Source organism: Macrotis lagotis, chromosome X, assembly GCF_037893015.1.
Source record: "Macrotis lagotis isolate mMagLag1 chromosome X, bilby.v1.9.chrom.fasta, whole genome shotgun sequence".
NCBI classification, from domain to species: domain Eukaryota; kingdom Metazoa; phylum Chordata; class Mammalia; order Peramelemorphia; family Peramelidae; genus Macrotis; species Macrotis lagotis.
The window spans coordinates 507,529,958-507,549,987 of NC_133666.1; positions in this window are offsets into that span (position 1 = coordinate 507,529,958).

Genomic DNA, 20,030 nt, shown 5'->3' on the forward strand with positions numbered 1-20,030 from the left:
TCAGCTTCATTGCTTTCTAAAACAAATAGTTCACAAATCTCCTTCAAAGTAACATAAGAACATCATTATTTGATGAACCTATTTCTAATCCTAAATTGCCACGTAGACAAATTCAAATGTATAGTGTCAGCTACAAATCATTTGAAGGACAGAGTGGAAAAAATGTTAGGATCAATTAAAATGCAATTAGGTATACTGGAAAAAATGATAGAGTAGAAAATAAATAAATAAGAATAGCATATTTTTAATTCTACTTTCCCCAACTACAAAAGATAACAAAAGAGAAGTATAGAAAAATTATAAATACAACAGGTATAGAAAGAGGGAAATTGAGGGAACCTATCAGAATTTTTTTGTAGGAAAAAAAATCTGAAACATCTAAGCAACATACTATTCATGGCCCTCTTAACCAAGTCAGCTTCTGAATACCCCATGATCAAATCCAAAGCATTTCACTCTTCCAAAGGCATTTGTTCCTCTTTTAGATTTTTGCCATTTATAATTCTCCTTAGCAGTTTGTGGGAGGAGAAAGGAGCCTCAAGTATTCTGATTTCTGGGGCTGGTTGAAGTTAAATCAACTACAAGACAATAGAGAAGGTAAATACAGATAGATAAGACTACAAAACTTTGGGGGTAAATTTTTTTTTTAGGTTTTTGCAAGGCAAATGGGGTTAGTGGCTTGCCCAAGGCCACACAGCTAGGTAATTATTAAATGTCTGAGACTGGATTTGAACTCAGGTACTCCTGACTCCAGGGTGAGTGTCCTATCCACTGTGCCACCTAGGCATCCCTGGGGGAAAATTTTACAGAGAAAGGGCTATGGTTAGAAATCTTCATAAAAAGTAACAAGTAGCCTGAAGAAAGAATAAAAACTTAGTGCAATGGAAAAGGTTCCTTGGCCTTTCCCTTTCTTATCTAGAGTATACACAGGACCCTTACTTTTTAAGTCCATACAGGGTCAGGTGAGAAATAAACTAAGTGATTTGAAGAGAGGTGGGAAAAGTTCAGAAGAGCTGGACTAGGAAAAGTAGAAAAGAGATCATTATCAGGGACCCCCAGTCTCTCCTGAAACTTATTTCCAATGAAGCAAGTTTATCATCCTTTGAAAGTTACAAATCTTATCAAATGAGATGGACTGAGAAAAGAAATGTCAGGTCTCCCTGAAACAGAGGGAGAAACATAAGGACATCACATTTAGAGAAGGGGGGGAAATTAGCAATAAGGAAAATATAACCAAAATATTTTAGAAAAATCAATACAACTTTTGAACATAGATATATTTCAACTTGTGAAAAATGAGCAAACATTCAGTTACAAAAAATGAAATTACACTAAAATCCCCTGAGGACTGTGAAAGTTTCACAATTGATCAATAAGCTATCCAGGAATGATAATGGAGAAATTTCCAGAGACTCCAGAATGGTTACGAAAGCAAACGAAAAAAAGTTAAAACATTAAAGACATAAGGATGGTGAAGTAGAAATAGATGTTTCACTTTCACTTCTCAAATCTAATTGACAAAACTTTCTAGGGGATAAAAAGGCGAGCAACCTTCCTGCAACTTTTATTTTTAGTGAGTTTTTGACTTAGAAGTTGTTTTTGTCCCAGGATCACAGGTCATTATATGTCAGATGAAAGAAGTGAATTCAAGTCTAAGTGGTCTTAAAGCCAACTCTGTCCAGTACAAATTGGTGCTTGTCTTTATTAAAAAAATAGGAAGAGAAAATAGAGATTTGAAGGGGAATATTCCTAAGGCTAATAATAAAATGAAGAATATAAGAAAGAATCAGTCAGTAAGCAACAATTTATTAAATATCTACTAAATTCCAAGCTTGTGAAAGATATAAATTTTTATGTAAAGATATAAATTTTCTCTGGAGAGAAAATGAAATGAAAAAAAATTTTCCAGAATGTTTATTTCATTGCCATCTTATGTGAATAGTCACTTCCTTAAAACACTAAAGAATTCAAATAAGTAATTTAATGTGGAACTCTTATGACTAAAACATTTTTTTACAATTTCCTCTAATTTTCAACCACAAACAGGTAAAGCCAATTTTTATATTAAATATATATATAGATATAAACAAAATTATATGAAAATATAATCTTGAGCACTAAAGGAACACATTTCTACAATCCAAATCAGAATGGTACATAAAAATCATTAATGTTTGAAGAATGACATATTTATGGGAGAGAAAATGCAGCATTTTTCTTGCAAACTTCTTTTTAACTTATTTTCCAATTATATGTAAAGATAATTTTCAATATTCATTTTTGAAAAATTTTCTTCCTCCCTGCAGTTTAGGATAACAAATAATTAGATAAAAATTACAATAATCTCACACATTTCCATATTAGACACATTGAAAGAAGAATTAAAATAAAAGGAAAAACCAAAAGAATGAAAAAAAAACAATTTAAAAAATATAAAAATAGTATGCTTTGATTTGCTTTCAGATTTGATAGTTCTTTCCCTGATTAAGGATGACACTTTCCATTGCAGATTTTTGAAATTAATTTTAATCACTGTTTTGCTAAGAAGAGTCAAATCTATCTTAGTAGATCATTACACAATGTTGTACAATGTTATCCTGGTTCTGTTCAGTTCATTCAGCATCAGTTCATGTAAGTCTTTCCAGGTTTTTATGAAATCTTCTCATCATTTCTTGTAGAGCAATAATATTCCATTATATTCAAATACCACAATTTTTTCAACCATTCCTCAATTGATGGACATTTCCTCAATTTTCAATTCTTTGTCACTGTAGAAATAACTGCTATGAATATTCATATATATATGTGTGTATATATATATATATATATATATATATATATATGACATTTTCCTCATTTTTATGATTACATTGGAATACAGACCTAGTGATTGTTATGTTGGAACAAAAGCTCCAGCATAGATTATTTTCATTTTTGTCATTGGAGATAATATAATATGTGTAGAGTACTTCAGTCTTGTTTTAATTTAAATTTGTCTAATTAATAGTGATTTAGAGCATTTTTATAATACTATAGATAGTTTTAATATCTTCATTTGAAAGCTGCCTGTACATATTCTTTGACCATTTATCGATAGTCTAATGGATTGTATTCTTATAAATTTGACTCAGTTCTGAATAAATTTTAGAAATGAGACTTCTATCAGAAACACAGGCTGTAAAAATTATGTCCTAGCTTGTTGCTTTCCTTCTGATCTTGGTTGTATTGGTTTTGTTTGTGCAAAACTTCTCAGTTTAATGTAATCAAAATTATCCATTTTGAGTTTCATAATGTTCTATATCTCTTCTTTGGTCATAAATTCTCTATAAATTCTTCATAGATCTGATAGGTAAATGATTTCTTACCCTTCTAATTATATTATGGTATCGCCCTTTATATCTAAATCATGTACTCACTTCTACCTTTTCTTTGTATGTGATGTGAGATGTTGGTCTATGCCTAGTTTCTGCCATACAATTCTCAAATTTTCCCAGTAGTTTTTGTCAAATAGTGAGTTGTTCACTCAGAAGCTGGATTTGTCAAGCAGTAAATTAGTATAATTATTTATTCCTGTGTCTTGTGAGCCTAATTTGTTCCACTGATTCAGCACTCTATTACTTACCCAGTACCAAAGAGTTTTGAAAACTGCTGCTTTATAATATTGTTTTAGATGTTGTATGACTAGGCTCCTTCCTTTACATTTTTTTTCATTAATTACCTTGATATACATGGCCTTTTGAGTTTCCAATTAAATTTTATTATTTTTTTCTAGCTTGATAAAAATAATTTGGGGTTGTTCAATTGATATAGCACTAAATAGATTAATTAAGGTAAAATTGCCAGTTTTACTATATTGGTTTTTCTACCAATGAGGAACTGATATTTTCCAGTTATCTCTGATTTTACTTGTGTGAAAAGTATTTTTTAATTTTATTTATATAGTACTTGGGTTTATCTTGACAGGTAGACTCCCAAATATTTTTTGTCTTTTACAGTTGTTTTGAATGGAATTCATCTTTGTATCTCTTACCACTGAGGTTTGTTGGTAATGTATAGAAATTCTGATTATTTCTGTGGTTTTCTTTTATCACCTGCAACTTTGCTAAAGTTGTTAATTATTCCAAGTGGGTTTCTTAATGGATTTTCTAGGATTCTCTAAGTATACCATTTTAGCATCTGTGCCATATTTGTGTCATAAAATGAATCTGGTAGAACTCCTTTATATATTGTTTTCCCTGTTTATGTAGTATTGGAATTTATTGTTCTTTTATTGTTTTTTTTTAATTCATTTGTGGATACATCTGGCCTTGGAAATATTTTTTCTTAGGAACATCATTGATGACTTGTTCAGCTTATTTTTTCCTGAACTGAACTGGAGTTAAGTATTTTATTTTTTCTTCTGCTAATATGGACAATTTGTATTTTTGTATATATTCATGCATTTCACTTAAATTGTCAGATTTATTGGCATATAATTGAGTAAAATTGTCACAAATTATTGATTTAATTTCTTCTTCATTTGTGGTGAATTTACCCTCTTTAGTTTGGATTCTGGAGATTTGGTTTTCTTTATTTTTTAATCAAATTAATCAAAGGTTTATTTGTTTTGTTGGTTTTTTTCATAAGACCAAGTCAATTTATTTATTAATCCAATACTTTTTCTCCTTTCAGTTTCAGATTTCTAATTTGGCATTTAATAAGAATTTTTAGTTTCTTATTTTCTAGCATTATTAGTTGTATGCCCAATTCAATGATCTTCTCTTTCTCTATTTTAATCATGTATGCATTTAGAGATATGAAAATTTCTCCTAAGATCTGCTTTGACTACATATATTTTGGGATGCTGTCTCATTGTTGTCGTCTTTGATGAAATTTCTGATTGGGTCAATGAGTTATTATTTGATCCATTCATTATTCAGGATTAGGTTATAGTTTCCAGTTGATTTTTAGTCTTGCTTTCCATGGCCTTTTATTACATGTAATTTGAGTTGCTTCATGATCTGAGAAAGATGTATTTACTATTTCTGCCTTTCTGTATTTGATTGTGACATTTTTATGCACTATTCCTTTGATATATTTGACCTTTTGACTTTCCAATTAAATTTTATTAATTTTTTCTAGCTTGACAAAATAATTTTGGGTTGTTTGATTGATATACTACTAAATAAGTAGTGAATTTTTGTGTAAATACTGCTAATAGACATAAAGAATCAATTCAAATACCAAGGAGCTGCAGTCAGGATTACATAAGACTTATAGCTTAAACATTAAAGTATCAGAGGGCTTGGAATATAATAGTTCAGAGTGAAAAGGAGCTTGCATGACAACCAAGAATGAATTACCCTGAAAAATTCAGCACTATTCCTTTCTATCTCCATTCAGTTTTCTCCAGAGGTATATTATATCTAATGTCTCTAAAATTCTATTCACCTCCTTCACTTCTTTCTTATTTATTTAATTCTGAGAGAGGGAGGTCCCTTTCTAGTACAGTTTTACTATTTGTTCCTGTAACTCACCCACTTCTCTAAAATGATATACTACATAGTGCATTTATATATTGAGTATTGATAGTTGTTCATTATCTATGATGTCTTTTGCAAGATGTAGTTTTTTTTCCATTTTCTCTTTTAATTAGTTTTATTTCTGCTTCTGCTTTCAATGAGATCAAGATTGGTATTTTTGTTTTTGTTTTTGTTTTTTGTTTTGTTACTTCAGCCAAAGCATACTATATTCTGCTTTACTCTTATCCTTTACTCTGTGTGTAACTCTCTTCTTCAAATATCTTTCTTGTAAACAACACAATATAGCATTCTGGTTTTCATTCCAATCTGCTTCTGTTTTATGGGAGAGTTCATAAAATTCACATTCAAGATTATAATTATTAATTCTTTATTACCCTCCATTCAATATTTTTCCACTTACATGTCTTATCTCCTTTCTCCTTGTCCCTACTCATCGGTATTTTGCTTTTGACCACTATCTCCTTCAATCTGTCCTCTCTTTTATCAGACTCCCCTTTTTCTTTCCCCTTTTTCTTCCTATATCTGTTCTCCCTCCTATCAATTCTTCCTTCCCCTTTCCCCTCCTACTTCCCTGTATGGTAAGCCAAATTTCTAATGAAGTTTATGTTATTCCCTCTTTGAGTCAAATCTATTGACAATATGATTCAATCAATGCTCATATCCTTCTTTCTTTTCCTCTACTATTATAGGTCCTTTGTGCCTCTTCATGTGATATGATTTACCTTTTACTGTCTGCCCATTCTCTACCAGTCTAATGTTTGTTTATGTTTTTGTTTATTTAATGTTACCACTTCATAGTCAACTTATACTCACACCTTTAAGTATATTCCTTCCAACTCTCCTAATAGAAATTATGTTCCAGTTCCAAGTATTGTCTTATCATGAAGGGATGTAAATAGTTTAGTCTAATTGACTAACATTTTTTCCATGTACCTTTTTATGCATCTCTTCTGTCGTGTAATTGAATACATAATTTTCTTTTCAGTTCTGGACTTTTTATCAGGAAAGTTTGATAGTCCTGTTTCACTGAATATTCATCTTTTCCTCTGAAAGAAAGTTCTGAATTTTTCAGGGTAATTGATTCTTGGTTGTCTATTCATATGTCTATTAGCAGTATTTTCTTCTTCAGCTGATAATTCTGATTTTTGGCTCCAATATGCCTTGGAGTTTTTATTTTTGGATCTCATTCAGGAGGTGATGAATGGATTCTTTAAAGGACTCTTTTACCCTCTCATTCTAGTTTAGTAGGGAAGTTTTTCATGAACAATTCCTGAAAGATATTATCCAGGTGTTTTTTTTATGATCATAAGTTCCAATTAGATAAATAATTCATAAATTATATTTTCTATTTATTTTCAAGGTTGGTCACTTTTCCTATGAGATGCATCACATTTGTTTCTATTTTTCCAATCACTTTTGATTGTGTTTGATGAATTCTTGATGTATTATAGATTCATAAGTTTTTACTTGCCCAATTTTAATTCACAAGGATTTATTTTATTCAGTTAACTTTTGTGTCTCCTATTTCACTTCACTTTTAAATGTCTTTTTTCTATTGTCATTTTTGTGCATCATTTTCTAAATTTTTCATAATTATCCTGTATAACTTTCATTTCTTTCCTCAATTTTTCTTCTACCTATCTTATTTGTGTTTTTTTCTAACTGCTTCCCTCTGAATCTTTCTATTTTTTCCATTCATATGCACATGTATATTTTTAAGTTACAAAATTTCCTTCCAGCCTTCCTTCCAAAACTCCTTCCTTCAGGATAGGATTGTACATTCATATATTTGATAAATATGTTTAGAGATCATTTTCAGTATGAGCAAAAGACATGCTATGAATATTTTGGAACATGTGGGACTTGGTTCATTTTTTATGATTTCTTCTGGATATTGTACAAGAAAAGGAATTGTTGATTTAAAGGGAATGAATGGGTTTATAGTTCCAGATTGTCCTCCAGAATGGTTGGATTACTTCACAACTCCACCAGTAATGCATCAGTTTCACAATCTTCCCACAATCTCACCAACATTGATAATTTTCCCTTTTTCTCATTTTAACCAATCTGATAGTTGTGAGGTGATACCTCAGAGTTCTTTTAATTTGCATTTCTCTAATCAATAATAATTTGGAGTATTTTATTTATGATTATATATAGCTTTAATTTCTTCATTTAATTTCTTCATTTGAAAACTGTCTACTTATATCCTTTGACCAGTTATCATTTGGGGAGTTACTTGTAACCTTATAAATTTAATGCAATTCCCCATATATATATATAGAAATGAGACTTTTATCAGAACTACTAATTGTGAAAAATGTTTCCCAGCTTTCTTCTTTCCTTCTAATTTTGGTAGCATTGATTTTTTAAGTACAAAATCATTTTCATATATTATATTCAAAACCATTCATCTTGCAGTTTATAATGTTTTCTATATTTTGGTCATTAAATTTGTCCTCTTTTCACTGATCTTTCTTAGACTATTCATTAATCCATGTTGTTGCCCTTTATGTCTAATTTCTGTACCCATTTTGACCTTATTTTAGCATAGGGTGTGAGATGTGGGTCTATGCCTAATTTTAGTCTATTTTACAGTTTATCCAACAATTTTTGCCAAGTACTGAGTTCTTATGCCAGAAGCTGATGTCTTTGGGTTTGTCAAACAGAAGATTGCTGAAATCATTTAATGCAGTTTCTTTTGAACCTTTCCTAATTCACTGATCCATTACTCTTATTTCTTAATCAATACCAGGCAGTTTTCATGACTGACAATTTATAGAATAGTTTTAGAACTGGTAGAGCTAGACTACCTTATTTTACAGTTTTCTCATCTAGACATTTGTTGCTCCAGATGAATTTTGTTACTATTTTTCCTAGCCTAAAAAGATAGTTATTTGGTAATGTGATTAGCATGACACTGAATAAGTAATTTAAATTAGATAGAATTGTCATTTTTATTATATTAGTTTGGCCTAAACTTGAGCAACTGAAATTTTTCAAATTAGTTAGATCTGACTCTATTTAGGTGTGAATTGCTTTATAATTAAGTTCAAACAATTTCTGGGTTTAAAATAGGAAGTAGATTCCCAAATATTTAATGTTGTCTACTTTAAATGGAATGGATCTTTCTATCTCTTGCTCTTGAACTTTGTTGTTTTTATATAGAAATGCTGATAATTTATGTGGGTTTATTTTATATCCTGCTATTTTGGTGAATTTTTTAATTGTATCAAGTTTATTAGCTGATTTTCGTGGGTTCTTTAAGTATGCTATCATATCATCTGCAAGGAGTGAAAGCTTAACTTCCTCATTGCTGATTATAATCCCTTCAAATATTTTTCCTTCTCTAATTGCTAAAGCTAGCATTTCTAATACTATATGCAATAGCAATAGTGTTAATGTTTCACCCCTATGTTATTGGAAATGTTCAGAGTTTATTCCCATTGCATATAATATTTGTTGATGATTTTAGATAGATCCTATTTATTATTTTAAGGAAAACTAAATTTATTCCTTAACGTACTAGGTGCTTTTTTTTTTTTAGATTTTTGCAAGGCAATTGTGTTAAGTGGCATGCACAAGGCCACACAGCTAGGTAATTATTAAGTGTCTGAGGTCAGATTTCAACTCCTGACTCCAGGGCCAGTGCTCTATCCACTGTGCCACCTAGGTGCCCTACTTTCTAGGTTTTTAATAGAAATTGATGTTGTATTTTATCAGAGGCTTTTTCAGCATCTATTGAGATAATCACATGATTTCTATTGGTTTTGCTATTGAAGTGTTCAATTTTATTGAGTGTTTTTCTAATATTGAATCATCCCTGGTATAAATCCTACCTAATCATAATGTATTATCTTAGTAATACCTTTCTGTAATCTCATTGCTAAAATTTTATTTAAGATTTTTGCATCATTATTCATTAGGGAAATTTGTCTATAATTTCTTTGTCTCTTTTGGTCCTTCCTGATTTAGATATCAGCAAAATTTTAGTCTCAGAAAAGGAATTTGGCGGTAATTTTCCTATTTTTTAATATTTTACAAAGAAATAAGTATTTATTATTTCCTGACTTTCTGCATTTGATTATAATATTTTTGTGCCCTAATATATGGTCAGTTTTGGTATAGGTACCATGTACAATTGAGAAAGAGGTATATTCTTTTCAATCCCCATTAAATTTTGTTCAGACTTCTGGTCAAGATGGCAGAGAGAAGACTGTCTAATGTCACTTGGTTTCCCCTCAGAAATAATATGAAAGCAACCTCTTAATGCAAATTCAATTAACAAAACCCAGAAAGAGAAGCTAGGAGAACAACTACCAACAAGGTCTGTTTCAGGTGACCCTGGGTGAACCTGGCGAGGAGAGCAGAAAGCCAGTGGGGACAGGCTGAAGCCAGAAGACTGGTGTTAGCCACAGAGTCTTTGACCATAGGAGCCAGAGTCTGAGGCCTGGGAAACTTTGGGTGTGGGGGCAGTCATATGGGGAGACCCAGTGGAGCTGGATGGCAAGGTCTAGCACAGAGAGTTGCAGAGTGCAGATAGACATTGATCCACTTGACATGGGATTGTGAGCTCCATACTTTCAATTGAGCCCTCTTCCCAGAACAAACATAGTACTATTCCCGACCCTCCCCCCCCCCCCAGGCTCAGGTGTGGAAACAAAGTTACCTCAACCGAATAGGGAAAGACAGGGGGCACAGCACACATTGTTCAAGGATAAATCGGACCCTGCTGTTCCACCCACCCCCTCCAGGCCTAGGGAAAGGGCATCAAATCAAGGCTACAGAAAATCAAGAGAAAGTAACCAGCACCCCCTACTGACCAGTCCACTTGGAATTATTAAACTCCATTAACCAAGCCTCTAGGATTTTCAAAACCAAACCTCTGTGAGTCAGCCTCTCCTCCAACACAAGATCCTAGAAAATTGAAGAAAGACCAGGAGAAAGGGGCACACATTGAGAACTATTTGAAAGCACAGATTCTAACCCATAGATATCTAGAAATTCTGAGGAGAATATGAATTGGTCTCCAGCACAGAAAGACTTCCTAAAAGAAATCAGGAAAATCAATTGGAAAAATTGGGAAAAGAATCTCAAGAGAAAATCAACACCTTACAAGAGAAAATTAACACCTTGCAACAAGAAAACAAATCCTTGGAAAATACAATTTGACAAATACAAGAAGAAAATAATTCCCTCAAAACTATACTTGGTCAAATAGAAAACACCTTCAAAAATAGAATTGACAAATTACAAAATGAATTGCAAAAGGTAAATGAAGAAAATTCTTCTCTTAAAAAAGAGAATGGAATCTGTGGAAACTAGTGACTTCATGAGACAACAAGAATCTGTTAAACAAAACCAAAGACTTGAAAAAAATAGAAGAAAATTTAAAAATATCTCATTGAAAAAACTGACCTCAAGAATAGAACCAGGAGAGACAACCTTAGAATCATTGGGCTTCCTGAAACATTGAAGAGAAAAAGAGCCTAGATATCTAGATTTAATATTATAGGATTTAGTGATGGGAAAAACTGCCTGGATATCATGGAAACAGAGGGCAAAATAGTTCTGGAGACAGTACATTGATCCCCTCTGGAAAGGGATCCTAAAATGAAAACACCAAAGAATATTGTTGCCAAGTTCCAGAACTATCAGATAAAAGAGAAAATCCTGACTTCCAGCCAAGATGGTGGAGAGAAGACAGACACAGTTCTAAAGTCTCCTGATCTTTCCCCATCTATGATATGAACCAAACCTCTTAACAGAAATCTGATCCACAAAACACAGAAAGAAAATCCAGGAACAAAGAACATCTACCTCAGGATTTTTCTTCTGCAGCCATGGGTGAGTACGGGCATAGGAGTCCAGGTGCAGGGGATGAATCAGTCCTGGATCAGCTATATTAGTGACTGAATTGGAACCGGGGAATCTGAGGGCAAGAGAGGCAGACCTGCTTGATGAGCGATGGGAATAGACTGCCGGGGCTTGAGTCAACTAGAGAGCAGAGGCACTGGTGTTGGCACTGACACTCTGGAGCTTGCTGACAGGGCTGGGGGAGAATTCCAGTGTAGGAGAGCTGTGGACACCATTCCTGGGCTCCTCGGGTCTGAGGAACTCTGAGTCCACACCTCCATTGCACCTGAGGCCTCTTCCTAGAATAAACACAATCAAAGACTACTTCTGCTTCAGGCACAGGTGTGTGACCAGAAGAACCAGCCCAGCTGATAATAGGGAGAGGGATGACCTCACCCCCAGGCTAGAGCCCACCATTGATTGAAGGCAAAAGAATTCAATAGCTTCAATCTCTCCCTTCAAGCTAAGGGGGAAGGCCTCAATCAAGGTCACAGACACTCCAGAGAAAGTAACCAGCACCTCCTACTGTCCAGTCAGAGAAATTTCACTCAGTGATTAAAGCCTCTAGGGATGCAAATACCAAACACCTGTGAACCAGCCCCTTCCCAATTCAAGGTCTTAGCAAAATGAAGAAAGGTCAGTAGAAAGGTAGATCCATAGAAACATTCTTGGCAGGAAAAGACCCTAGCTCAGAGAGACCTAGAACCTCTGAGGAGAATATCATCTGATCTCCAGCACATTAAAACTTCCTTGAATAAATAAGGAAGTTAAAAATCAACTGTAAATTTTGGGAGAGACAATTAATACCTTGCAACAAGAAAACAAATCCTTAGAAAATACAATTGGTCAAATACAAAAAAGAGACTAAATCTCTCAGAACCTAAATTGGACAAATACAAAATGAGAATAATTCTCTCAGATCCTCAATTAGGCAAATGCAAAAAGAAAATGCAATTAATTCTCTCAAAACCTCAATTGGTCAAATGGAAAGTTCTTTCTAAAGTAGAATTGACCAATTGGAAAAGGAGTTGCAAAAGGTTAATGAAGAAAACTCTTCCCTAAAAAAATGGAGTTTGCAGAAACTAAAGACTTCATGAGATAGCAAGAGCCTGTTAAACAAAATAAAAAAATAGAAAAAATAGAAGAAAATGTAAAATAGGTCGAGGAGGGCAACCTGAGAATTATTGGACTTCCTGAAAACATTGAAGAGAAAAAAAGCCTGGACTTAATATTAGAGGTTCTAGTGATGGAATATTTCCCTGTTTTCATGGAACCAGAGGGAAAATTATTTATTGAAAGAATATATAGATTCCCTCCAGAAAAAAATCCTAAAATGAAAACACTAAGGAATGTTGTGGCCAAATTCCAGAACTATCAGATAAAAGAGAAAATCTTGAAACCAGCCAGAAAGAAACAATTTAAATATCAATGAGCCACAGTAAGGATTATGCAGGAACTGGCTATATCAACATTAAGGAATCAAAGGGCCTGGATGAGATATTTCAAAGAGCAAGGGAGCTTGGAATGCAGCCAAGAATCCACTATCCTGCAAAGTGGAGCCTTCTCTTCCAGGGAAAAAGATGGACATTTAACAAAATGGAAGAATTCCAAAAATTCCTGATGAAAAGACCAGAGCTATATAGAAAAATTGGACATCAAACAGGAGATCCAAGAGACACATGAAAAGGTAAAAAAAGGGGGGGGGGCATTAAAAGAAAAAAAAACTGCTATCCAATACGTTGAAACTTGCTCTATTCCAGCAAGGAGGTAAAAGATCCTTATAATTTTGAGAATCATAACTCTAACAGAGAGAATATACCTAGCCAGAAGTGATGGACTTTCATGAGACTGTTACTCAATGGGATGAAACTGGCTATAACCCCACTTGGGAGAAAGACTAATAACTATCAAGAATTCTAACTCTATGAGATAGAATGTACTTAGCAAGAATTGATGGATACTCAGAATTTTCTATGACTCATATAGGATGATTTTAAAAACACTAACTCCTTAAAAAGGGGCGACAGGAAGGGGATGAGAGGAGGAAGGAGATTGAATGGGGGTAAATCTCATTACACTAAGAGGTACAAAATACCTATGGTAATAGAGAGGACAGAAGGGAGGAGATGAGAAACACCTGAATCATCTTCTCATCAGATTTGGTTTAAAGTCAACTTACACATACGCAGGTAACTAAAAAAAAAAATCTAACCTTTCAAGTATTAAAATGGGAAAAGGGGAAGGGGATGGAGAAAGGGGGGAAGGGGGACTAACAAAAGGAAAGTTAAGTGAAAAAAGGAAAAGTGGAAAGAAAGGGGAGGGGTGATATAGGAGGGCAAGCACACTGATGAGGGAGGTATTCAGAAACAAAATACTGGGGAATATAAAAAAGGGGGGGAAAGGGGGAAAATACAGACAAAGGGAAGATAGCATGGAGGGAAATAAAGAAATAGTAATCATAACTTTGCATGTGAAAGGGATAAACTCTCCCTTAAAATGTAAGTGAATGGCAGAGTGGATTAAAAACCAGAATCCTGCAATATGCTGCTTATAAGAAACTCATTTGAAGCAGAGAGATAGATAAAGAGTAAAGGTAAAATGTTGGTGCAAAAAATATTTTGCTCCAACTGAAGTGGATAAAAGCATGGGTAGCAATCCTTATCTCAGACAAAGCAGCTGCAAAAATAGATAGCATTAAAAAACATAAAGAAAGAAACTTTGTCCTCCTAAAAGCTACCATAGACAATAAAATTATTTCAATACTGAATATATATGCACCCAATGGGACAGCATCCAATTCTTAGAGGAGAAAGCGAAAGAACTAAAGGAAGCCATAGACTGCAAAACTCTAGTAGTGGGAGACCTCAACATCCAGGTCTCAGATCTAGATAAATTGAATCATAAAATAAACAAGAAAAAAGTTAAGGAGGTAAATAGATTGTTAGAAAAAACTAGATATGGTAAATTTATGGAGGAAATTGAATGGGTATAGAAAGGAATATACCTTTTTCTCTGCAGTATAAGAAACTTATAAAAAATTGGCCATGTACTAGGACACAAAACCTAATGATCAACTGCAGAAAGCCAGAAATAGTGAATATATCTTTCTCAGATCACAATGCAATAAAAGTCTTATGCAATATTGGGCCAAGGAGATAAAGACCCAGAAACAATTGGAAACTGAATAACCTCATTTTAAAGAATGAGTGGACCAAAAAACAAATTATAGAAAGAATTAATCATTTTATCCCAGATAATGACAATAATGAAACAACATGCCAAAACCTATGGGATTCAATGAAAGCAGCTCTCAGGGGATATATTATATCTTTAAATGCTTACATGAACAAATAAGAGAAAGAGAAAATCAATGAACTAAACAAGCAGCTAAAAAATTTAGAGAAAGAACAAATTAAAAATCATCAATTAAATACCAAATTAGAGATTCTAAAAATTAAAAGAGAAAATAAAATTGAAAGCAAAAAACTACTGAATTCATAAATAAAACCAAAATTTGTTTTAAAAAAAAAACAAAATTGATAAAATTCTGGTCAATTTGATTAAAACAAAAAGAAAGAAGAAAACCAAATTGCTAGTATCATAAATTTCTCCACCAATGAGGAGGAAATTAAAGTAATAAATCAAAATTATTTTACCCAACTCTATGTCAATAAACTTGATAATTTAAATGAAATGGATGAATATTTACAAAAATAAAATTTGCCCAGTTTAAATGAAGAGGAGATTAAATACCTAAACACCCCTATCTCAGAAATAGAAATTTACCAAGCCATCATTGAAATCCCTAAGAAAAAATCTCCAGGGCCTGATGGATTCACAAGTGAATTCTACCAAACATTTATGGAACAATTGGTTCCAAATTCTATATAAACTCTTTGGAAAAATAGGGAAAGCTGGAACTCTGCATAACTCTTTCTATAAAATCAATATGGTGCTGATACCTAAAACCAGGAAGAGTTAAAACAGAGAAAGAAAATTATATATATATCTCCCTAATGAATATAGATGCAAAAATCTTAAATAAAATCTTAGCAAAATGATTACAAAAAGTTATCACTGGGATAATACATTATGATCAAGTAGTATTTATCCACAAGAATGCAGGGTTGGTTTAATATTAGGAAAACTATTAGGTTTATTATATGGGGCTGCTAGGTGGTGTAGTGGATAGAACACTGGCCTTGGAGTCAGGAGTACCTGAGTTCAAATCTGCCCTCAGACACTTAATAATTACCTAACTGTGTGACCTTGGGCAAGTCACTTAACCCCATTGCCTTGCAAAAATAAAAAAGAAAGAAATTATATGATTATATCAATAGATGCTGAAAAAGCTTTTGACAAAATATAGCACCCATTCCTATTACAAACACTAGAGAGTGTAGGAATAAATGGACTGTTCCTTAAAATAATTATCTATCTGAAACCGCCAACAAGCATTATATTCCATGGGGACAGGCTAGAGGCATTCCCAATAAGATCAAGTGTGAAACAAGGGTGCCCATTATCACCACGACTATTCAGTATCATATTAGAAAGGTTAGCTTCAACAATTAGAGAAGAAAAAGAAATGAAAGGAATTAGAATTGGGAAGGAAGAGACAAAACTCTCACTCTTTGCAGATGACATGATGGTCTACCTAGAGAATCCCAAGAAATCATCTAAAAAACTATTGAAGACAATTAGCAATTTTAGCAAAGTTGTGGTCTATAAAATAAACCCTCATAACTTCTCAACTTTTCTGTATCTGTCTAGCAAGATATAGCAGGAAGACCTAGAAAGAGAAATCCCATTCAAAGTAATCTCAGACAATATAAAATACCTGGGAGACTATTTGCCAAGACAGACTCAGAAACTTTTTAAAAACAATTATAGAACACTTCTCACACAAATTAAATCAGATTTAAATAACTGTGCTCATATAATAAAAATGACAATTCTAGCAAAATTAAACTTCCTGTTTAGGGCCCTACCAATCAAGTACTTTAATGAGTTAGAAAAAGTTGTAAGTAAATTCATATGGAGAAATAAAAAGTTAAGAATTTACAGGAATTTAATGAAAAAAAGTGCAAAACAAGGGGGCTTAGCCCTACCTGATCTAAAATTATATTATAAAGCATCAGTCATAAAAATTGTTTTGTATTGGCTAAGAAATAGAGTGGTGTACTAGTGAAATAGACTAGGTGCAATAACAGGAAATGATTATAGTAATCTGCTGTTTTATAAACCCAAACAGTCCAGCGATTGGGATGAAAACTCTCTTTGATACAAAACTGCTGGGACAATTGCAAGTTAGTATGGAAGAAACTTTAATTAGACCAACACCTCACACCTGTCACCAAGATAAGATCCAAATGTTTACAGGATTTAGACATAAAAAAACAATGCGGGGCAGCTAGGTGGTGTAGTGGATAAAGCACTGGCCTTGGAGTCAGGAGTACCTGAGTTCAAATCCGGTCTCAGACACTTAATAATTACCTAGCTGTGTGGCCTTGGGCAAGCCGCTTAACCCCATTGCCTTGCTAAAAAAATAATAAAAATAAAAATAAAAACAACGTGATAAGCAAATTAGAAGATCAAGGACTAGTTTACCTGACAGATCTATGGAAAGGGGAGCAGCTTATGACTAAGAAAGAGATGGAGAACATCACCAAAAACAACAAGATGATTTTGATTACATTAAATTAAAAAGCTTTTGCAAAGATAAAACTACTGTAACCAAGAGCAAAAGAAATATAGTAAATTGGGAAACAATCTTTACAACTAATGATTCTGACAAATGACTCATTTGTAATATATACAGAGAACTGTGTCAGATTTAAAAAAAAAAACCAATCCCCAATTGACAAATCATCAAAGGATATGCAAAGGCAATTTACATATGAGGAGAACAAAGCAAACTATAACCATATGAAAAATTGCTCTAAATCATTACTTATTAGAGAAATGCAAATTAAACCTTCCCTGAGGTACCACCTCACACATCTCAAACTAATCAATATGACCAGAAAGGATAATGATCATTGTTGGAAGGGTTGTGGGAAATCTGGGACACTATTACACTGTTGGTGTTGCTGTGAACTCATTCAACATTTCTGGAGTGAAATTTGGAACTATGCCCAAAGGGCAACAAAAATAAGCATATCCTTTGATCCAATACCACTACCTGGTCTATAACCTGAAGGGATGATGAAAAAGGGTAAAACATGACTTGTACAAAATATTTATGGCACTCCTGTTTGTGGTGGCAAAGAATTGGAAATCAAGTAAATGTCCTTCAATTCAGGAATTGCTTAGCAAACTGTGGTATATGTATGTCATGGAACACTATTGTTCTATTAGAAACCAGGAGGGAGGGAAATTCAGGGAAGCCTGGAGGGATTTCCATGAACTGATGCTGAGTGAGATGAGCAGAACCAGAAAAACACTGTACATTCTAACAACAACATGGGGTGATTTTCAACCTTGATGAACTTGCTTGTTCCATCAGTGCAACAATCATGGACATTTTTTGGCTGTCTGCAATGGAGAATACTATCTGAATCCAGATAAAGAGCTATGGAGTTTGAATAAAGTTCAAGGACTATTCCCTTTAATTTAGAAAAAATACCTTATTGTCTGATCTTGTTATCTTGTATTCTTTCTGTTTCTTCCTTAAGGGTATAATTTCTCTCTCATCACAATCAATTTGGATCAATGTACAACATGGAAACAAAGTAAAGACTGACAGATTGCTTTCCATAAGGGATTGGGGGGAGGGAAGTAAGATTGGGGAAAAATTGTAAAACTCAAATAAAATCTTTAATTAAAAAAATAAAAAATAAAAGAGAAAATCCTGTAAGTAACCAGAAAGAAACAATTTAGAAGCCAAGGATCTACAGAAAGAATTATAGAGGACCTGGCTGCATCTATATTAAGGGATTGAAGGGCCTAGAATGATATATTCTTAAGAGCAAGTGAGCTTGGAATGCAGCCATGAATCCACTACCTGGCTAAAGTGATCCTTCTCTTCCAGGGGAAAAGATAGACTTTAAAAAAAAATAGGAGACATCCAACTCTTCCTGATGCAAAGATCAGAGCAAAATAGAAAAGGTGGACATCAAACAGGAGATTCAAGAGACACATGAGAAGGTTAAAAACTGGTAAAAAAAATAAAACCCTGCTGTCTAATAAGATGAAACTGGTTATAACTCCACCTGGGAGAAAGAGTTTCATAACTGTCAAGATTTGTAACTCTATTAGAGAGAATATACTTTGCCAGAAGTACTAGACATTCCTTACTTATCTGTGACTGTAATATAATGATTTAAAAACAATATCTCCTTAAAGCAGGGGACAGTAAAGAGATGGGAAGATGGAGGAGTTTGAATGTGGTGAATTAAGTTACATAAAGAGGTACAAAGGACCTATTATAATAGAGGGGAAGAAAGGAAGAAAACTGCCTGAATCTTACTCTTATCATATTAGGCCTAAAATTAATATGCATACACTCAATTAAGTTGAGAACTTGTCATGCCTTCAAGTATTAAAAGGGGAAAGAGGGGGAAGCAGAACAAACAGAAGGAAGAAGGGGCAAAGGGAAAGGGGAAAGAAAGGGGAGGGAGTTGGATACAAGTGGCAAATGCACTGAAGATTCTGATATTCAGAAACAAAACACTGGGAAATATGGATAAAGTGAAAAAAAGGTGAAAATATAAACAGAGGGAAGAAAGCATGGAGGGCAATAAAAAGTAATTTTAACTTTGAATGTGAATGGGATGAACTCCAAAACCGCAGATTGGATTAAAAGTCAGAATCTTACAATATTCTATTTATAATTAATTCATTTGAGGCAGAAAGAAACATACAGAATAAAGGTAAAAGGTTGGAGCAAAATACATTTTCCTTTAGCTGAAGTGAAAAAAGCAGGTGTAGCAATTCATATCACAGACCAAGCAGCTGTAAAAATGGATCTCATTAAAAGAGATAAGGAAGGAAACTATGTTCTCCTCAAAGCTACCATAGACAATGAAGCAATTTCAATACTAAATATGTATGCACCAAGTGGTATAGCATCCAAATTTTTAGAGGAGAAATTGAATGAGTTATAGGAAGACATAGACAGCAAAACTCTACTGGTGGGAGACCTCAACCTCCCACTCTCAGAATTATATAAATCTAACCATAAAATAAATGAAAAGGTAGTTAAGGAGGGGAATATCATATTAGAAAACCTAAACATGATAGACCTTTGGACAAAGTTGAATGGTGATAGAAATGAATATATATATATATATATATATATATATATATATATATATATATATAGTAGTATGTGGCACTTATACAAAAAGGGACCATATACTAGGGAATAAAAACCTAATAATCAAATGCAGAAAGGCAGAAATAATGAATATATCCTTCTCAGATGATAATGCAACAAAATCACATGCAATAATGGACCATGGAGAGATAGGTCTAAAATTAATTGGAAACTAAATAACCTCATTCTAAAGAAAGAGTGGACAAAACAAATTATAGAAAGAATTAATGATTTTATCCTAGACAATGACAATAAGAATACAACATAACAAAATTTAAGGGATAAAGCCAAGGCAGCTGTCAGGGGATATATTATATCTTTAAATCTTCACA